Source organism: Trachypithecus francoisi, unplaced genomic scaffold (assembly GCF_009764315.1).
Source record: "Trachypithecus francoisi isolate TF-2019V2 unplaced genomic scaffold, Tfra_2.0 Contig00323, whole genome shotgun sequence".
In the NCBI taxonomy this organism is placed as follows: Eukaryota; Metazoa; Chordata; class Mammalia; order Primates; family Cercopithecidae; genus Trachypithecus; species Trachypithecus francoisi.
Genome location: NW_022680570.1, coordinates 100,668 through 106,667, shown reverse-complemented (window position 1 = coordinate 106,667; position 6,000 = coordinate 100,668). Strand labels below are relative to the sequence as shown.

At 37.0% G+C, this 6,000-nt stretch overlaps 2 pseudogenes; both read right to left on the bottom strand.

Annotated features, from left to right (window-relative positions):
• Positions 1-4,119: 4,119 nt before the first annotated feature.
• Positions 4,120-4,957, bottom strand: LOC117083340 (annotated as a pseudogene).
• Positions 4,958-5,252: 295 nt separating this feature from the next.
• On the bottom strand, positions 5,253-5,960 carry LOC117083331 (annotated as a pseudogene).
• Between the last annotated feature and the right edge of the window lie 40 nt (positions 5,961-6,000).

Here is a 6,000-nt window from a genome sequence, read left to right as displayed (position 1 = left end):
GTCACCATAAGCTTCAATGTGTTCTGAAATATACCACTGTGGAATATAAGGAAACAGTCTTAGCAAACTGCTCAATGAAAATAACATTGTAACTCCGTGAGATGAATTCAGAGATCACAGAGCAGTTTCTCAGAAGGCTTCTTTTTGGTTTTCATCTGGTGATATTTCCTTTTTCACTACAGACCTCAATGTGCTCCAAAATATCCCACTGCAGATTTCAGGAAACGTGTGCTAGCAAACTGCACCATGAAAGAAAGGTATAACTTTGTGACATATATTCACGCATCACAAAGAACTTTCTCAGAAAGTTTCTTTCTAGTTTTTATCTGAGGATATTTCCTTTTTTACCAATGACCCAATGCACTCCCAAATATCTCTTTGCAGATTCCACAAAAACAGTGTTATCAAACTGCTCCAGGAAAAGAAAATTGTAACTCTGTGAGCTCCATTCACACATAACAATGAAGTTTCTCAGGAAGCATCTTTCTAGTTTTTATCTGAGGATATTTCCTTTGTCACCACAGGCTTCAATGCAATCCAAGTTATCTTTCAACATATTTCCCCAAAACAGTGCTACCAAACTGCTCTATGAAAATTTTTTTTATCTCTGTGAGATTAATTCACAAATCACAAAGCAGTTTCTCAGAAAGCTTCTTTCAAGTTTTTATCTGAGGATATTTCCTTTTTCACCATAGGCCTCAATGTGCTCCCAAATATATCCATGCAGATTCCACGAAAACAGTGTTAGCAAACTGCTCCGTGGAAGGAAAGGTGTAACTCTGTGAGATGAATTCAAACATCAAATATCAGTTTAGAAGAGGTTAAACTCTTATTCAGTTTATGTATCATAATGAGAACTCTATAATAGACCAAGTAATGAGCAGTGCGATCGGGATAAATATTATGCAAAAGTAGTCTAATTTAAAGCTTAGTGTTAATTCTAATATTTGGATTGTTACCCAGTGTCAGTTTGAAATAATTGTTTCTTGGTCTAGAGAAATGTATAGGGTTGTGGGCATGAGGCTAGTAATAAAAGTATATATTATGGTTGTTTTTACATAGTTGGGGTATAAGTGTTTTTTGTTGGAATTAATGAGGGTAGTAATGGTTGGAAGGATTAGAGAGGTCAGAGTTATTATGGTAATGGAGGTTATTACTTTAATTTGGAGTTGCACTAATGTTTTTGGTTCCTAAGACCAATGGATAACTGTTATGCTTTCAAAGTTGAAAGAGCCGTTTTGTTAAATACGGAGGCATGGATTAGCAGTCCTTGCGAGCTTTCTCGGTAAATAAGAAGTAATAGGCTTCTATGCTTAGATTCACAGTCTAATGTTTTGGTTAAACTATATTTACAGGAGGTGAAACCTATAATAATATTAGGGTTAAGGGATAGGAGGAGGATTGGAGAGAGATATATAAATATTAAGGCATTCTCTCATGTAAAGGATGGTTTTATGTTTATAATATGGTGTGTAAGTATCCCTCGTTGTATTGTGGTGAATATGTGGAGGGAGTAAAGGTCTGTAATTAGTATATTGAACCCTGTAAGTGTGATGGTGATATGTGATCAGGAAAATGAAGTTATTACTACAAGGAGTTCTCCTATTAGGTTAATGGAAGGGGGTAAGGCGAGGTTAGTAAGATTTGCTGTAAATCATCAGAAGGCTATTGGGGAAGTAGAGTTTGAAGTCCTCAAGAAAGTATTATAATGCGGCTATGAGTTCGTTCATAGTTTGAGTTTGCTAGGCAGAATAGTATAGATGAAGTAAGTCCATGGGCAATTATAAGGATGGTTGCGCCAGTGAAGCTTCAAGGGGTTTGTATAAGGGAAGCTACAATTACCAGGGCTATGTGACTTACAGAGGAGTATGCGATAAGTGATTTTAGATCCGTTTGTCGGAGACAGGTTAAGCTTGTTATGGTTATGCCTCATAAAGATAGTATAAGGAAAGGGTAGGCTATATATTCTGTTATGGGGTTAAGAATGGAGGTGAGTCATATTATACCATAGCCACCTAGTTTTAATAGTACTGTGGCAAGGACTACAGACCTGGCAATGGGAGTTTCAACATGGGCCTTAGGGTGTCATAAGTGTAAGCCGTATAGGGGTATTTTTACTATAAAGGCTATTATGCATGCTAGTCAGGTGAAGTTGTGGGATCAAGTAGTTGTTAATTTTTGAGCTAGAAGTGTTAGTAGTGTGATGTTTGAGCCTAGTTTGTTATAAGTGTGGGTTAATATGGTTAGTAGGGGGAGAGAACTAGCTAATGTATAGAATAGGAAGTATGTGCTTGCATTGAGGTGTTCTGCTTGGTTGCCTCATTGGGTACTGATAATAAGATTGGGGATAAGAGTAGTTTCAAATGAGATATAGAATATAATTAACTCTGTTGCCATAAATGTTATGATAAGGGAAGTTTGTAGAAAGATCATTATAGAGAGGTAGAGTTTTTTTTATGAGGGGGATTCATTGTGTAAATGATATTGGCTTGCTATAATTATTGGCGATAAGAGTCAGGCGGTTAATATTAGGAGGGGGGTTGTTAGTGAGTCGGAAGATATATAGGCTGAGTGGTTGAGGAGATTGTTAACTTGGTTGAAGAATAGTAGGGGGATAAGGCTGATAATTAAACTATGTATGGTTATATTAATTCAGATTATGCTGTTTTTGGAAAATCATGTCTTTGGTAGCAGTATAATTGTAGGGATAACTATTTTTAACATTAAAGTAAGTTCAGGTTTTGGATATGGTCTAGGCCGTATGTGTTAGAGATTGAAATTAATAGAGCGAGGCCTACTGCTGCCTCGCAAGCAGCGAATACTAGCAGGGTAATGGGTATAATATTAGCTAGGGGGAAGTGTATGTTTGAAGCTGTGAGGGTGCTTATAATAAAGAGTGATAATATTATTCCTTCTAGGCATAGTAGAGAGGATATTAGGTATGAACGATAGGTTAATATGCCTAGGAGTGAGATGGTGAATGTTAATGCAATATTTATATAGATGAAGGGCATTTGGTTAGTATGGTTATCATAATCTAATCAGTAGAAATCATTTGTTTTGTTTAAACTACTTACCAATTCAGCTCAATCCAGTCCTTTTTGAGTTCACTCATAGGCCAGACTAAGAACTAGAATAATAATTAATATTATGGATGACTTAATTATTATAGGGAGATTTGTCATTTGGAGAGCTCATGGTAGGGGTAGTAGTAGAGCGATTTCCAAATCAAATAGTAGAAAGGTGATAGCGACTAGAAAAAACTTTATGGAGAAAGGAATATGAGCGGAGTTTAGTGGGTCAAAACCGCATTCGTAAGGGTTAGATTTTTCTGTGTAGGAATTGAGTTGGGGTAGTCAGATTATGATGCGTATTAGTAGTAAGGTTAGAAGGGTGTTAATTGTAAAGGCTAATACTAGGTTAATAATTCTTTTTCGAATGCTATCAAAACTAGTTGATTGGAAGTCAACTGTACTAATTATACTAAAAGAATAAGACCTTCATCAATAGATAGAGATGTAGAAGAATAGTCAGACGACACCTACAAAGTGTCAGTATCATGTGGCAGCTTCAAAGCCAAAATGATGATTTGATGTGAAATGGTATAATAGTTGGCAAATAAAACAGACAGTGAGGAATGTAGACCCAATGATGACATGAAATCCGTGGAAGCCCATGACAACAAAAAACATTGAACTGTAGATACCACCGGAAATAGTAAAGGGTGCTTCAAAGTATTCTGAGGTTTGTAGTAGGGTGAAATAAATGCCTAGTAAGATTGTAATGGACAGGGCTTGTATTATTTGTTTTCCATTATTTTCTGTTAGACTATGGTGGTCTCAGGTGATTGTGACTCCTGATGCGAGTAGTATAGAAGTGTTTAGGGGAGGTACTTCTAGGGGATTTAGGGTATTAATGTCTGTTGGTGGTCAGTGCCCTCCTAGGTGTGGGGTGGGAGTGAGGCTTGGGTGGTAGAATGCTCAGAAGAAACCGGTAAAGAAGAAAATTTCTGAGATAATGAACAGTACTATTCCGTAATGAAGGCTTTTTTGGACGGATGTTATATGGTGGACTTGGTAGGTACTTTCTCGGATAATATCACACCATCATTGATATATGGTTAGTATGTTGGTCAGTAGGCCTAGTATTAATAGAGTAGTAGAATAAAAGTGGAATCATATAATTAAGCCAGATGTTATTAGGAGAGCTGAGAGAGATCCTGTTAGGGGTCAGGGACTGGGTTTAACCATGTGGTAGGCATGGGATTGGTGGGTCATTAGGTATTATCATGTAGGTAAAGGCTAACTAGGAGTATGAAAACATAGGCTTGGATAAGAGCAACTGCAATTTCTAGAATGGTTAGTAGTGTTAGGAGTATGAATGTTAGTGAGGTGGTGGGGTAGCTAATGGTTGATAACACTAGTGTGACACTTCCTATTAGGTGTATTAGTAGGTGGCCTGCTGTGATATTGGCAGCTAAGTGCACAGCTAGGGCTATTGGTTGAATAAATAAGCTAATGGTTTTGATGATTACTAATATGGGAATAAGAGGTGTGGGGGTACCTTGTGGGAGGAAATGGGCTAAAGAACTTTTAGTTTTAAAGTGAAGACCTATAATTACTGTACCTGCTCACAAGGGAATTGCTATGGTGAGATTTATAGATAGTTAAGTAGTGGGTATAAATGAGTAAGGTAGAAGTCCAATAAGATTGGTTATGGTGATAAAGATAATTAGGGGTATCAGTATCAGAGATCAGGTTTTTCCTTTAGTGTTGTGAGTCACCATTATTGGTTTTAGGGTGAGTTGAATTAGATTTTGTTGAATGGTAATTCGTCAGTTGTTAATAAGATGTTTGGAGAATGGAAGAAGTAATATGGGGAATAGAATGAAGGGTATTGTGGCAAGGTAACCTAGTATTATTGGGGCTGCGAAGGGGACAAATAGATTTTCGTTCATTTTAATTGCCAGGGGTTGTTGTGGGGTTGAATATTAGGATTTTTTGTGAAAGAGATAGGTAGCAATATGTGTTTAATAGTTTTAATTGTATAATAAGATATAGTGTGAGAAGTATAGTTGTGATGATGATAAATCATGTGGATGTATCTAGTTGGGGCATTTCACTGCAGAGAGGGATACTTCTCTCAATCTTTAACTTAAAAGGTTAATGCTGAGATAGCTATACAGTGTATTTATAAGAATATTGTATAGTGAGTAGTAGGGTAGGAGTATAAAGGTGTGGAGTGGGAGGTGATATGTTTATAGGGTGAATACGGGTCCTATTTCAAAAATATTTAGTGGAATTAATTCTGCAACAATAGGTATAAAGCTGTGATTGGCGCCGCAAATTTTTGAGCATTGTCCATAATAGACGTCTGGATGTATAGCAGTGAATGTAGTTTGATTCAAGCGTCCAGGGACAGCATCTGTTTTTAGACCTGGTGCGGGGATGGTTCATGAGTGCAAGATGTCCTGAGATGTAATTATCATACGGACGGGGGCTTCAATTGAAAGAACTACTGGGTTGTCAACTTCTAGAAGTCGAAGACCTCCTGGATTTAAGAATAGTGGAGGGAGTATTTCAGAGTTAAAGATTAACCCTCCATAATCTGTATACTCATAGGTTCAATATCATTGATGTCCAATTGATTTGATAGTAAAGGAAGGGTTGTTGATTTCATCTGTTAAATATAGGATGCGCAGAGATGGGAGAACAATTAAGACTAAGATAATCACGTGTAAGATTGTTCAAATGGTTTCTATTTCTTGGGCATCTGTAATGTTAGTGTTGGTTAATTTTGTTGTGAGTGTTGAGGATAGGACGTATAGGACTAGAAAGCTAATTAGAGCTACGATTATAAAAGCACGGTCGTGAAAAGCGATTAATTCCTCTACAATAGGGGATGTGGCATCTTGTAGGCCTAGTTGAACTGGGTAAGTCATATACGATATATAGGGATTAACCTATGATTTAGCTTTGACAAAGCTATGAAATAGTTTTT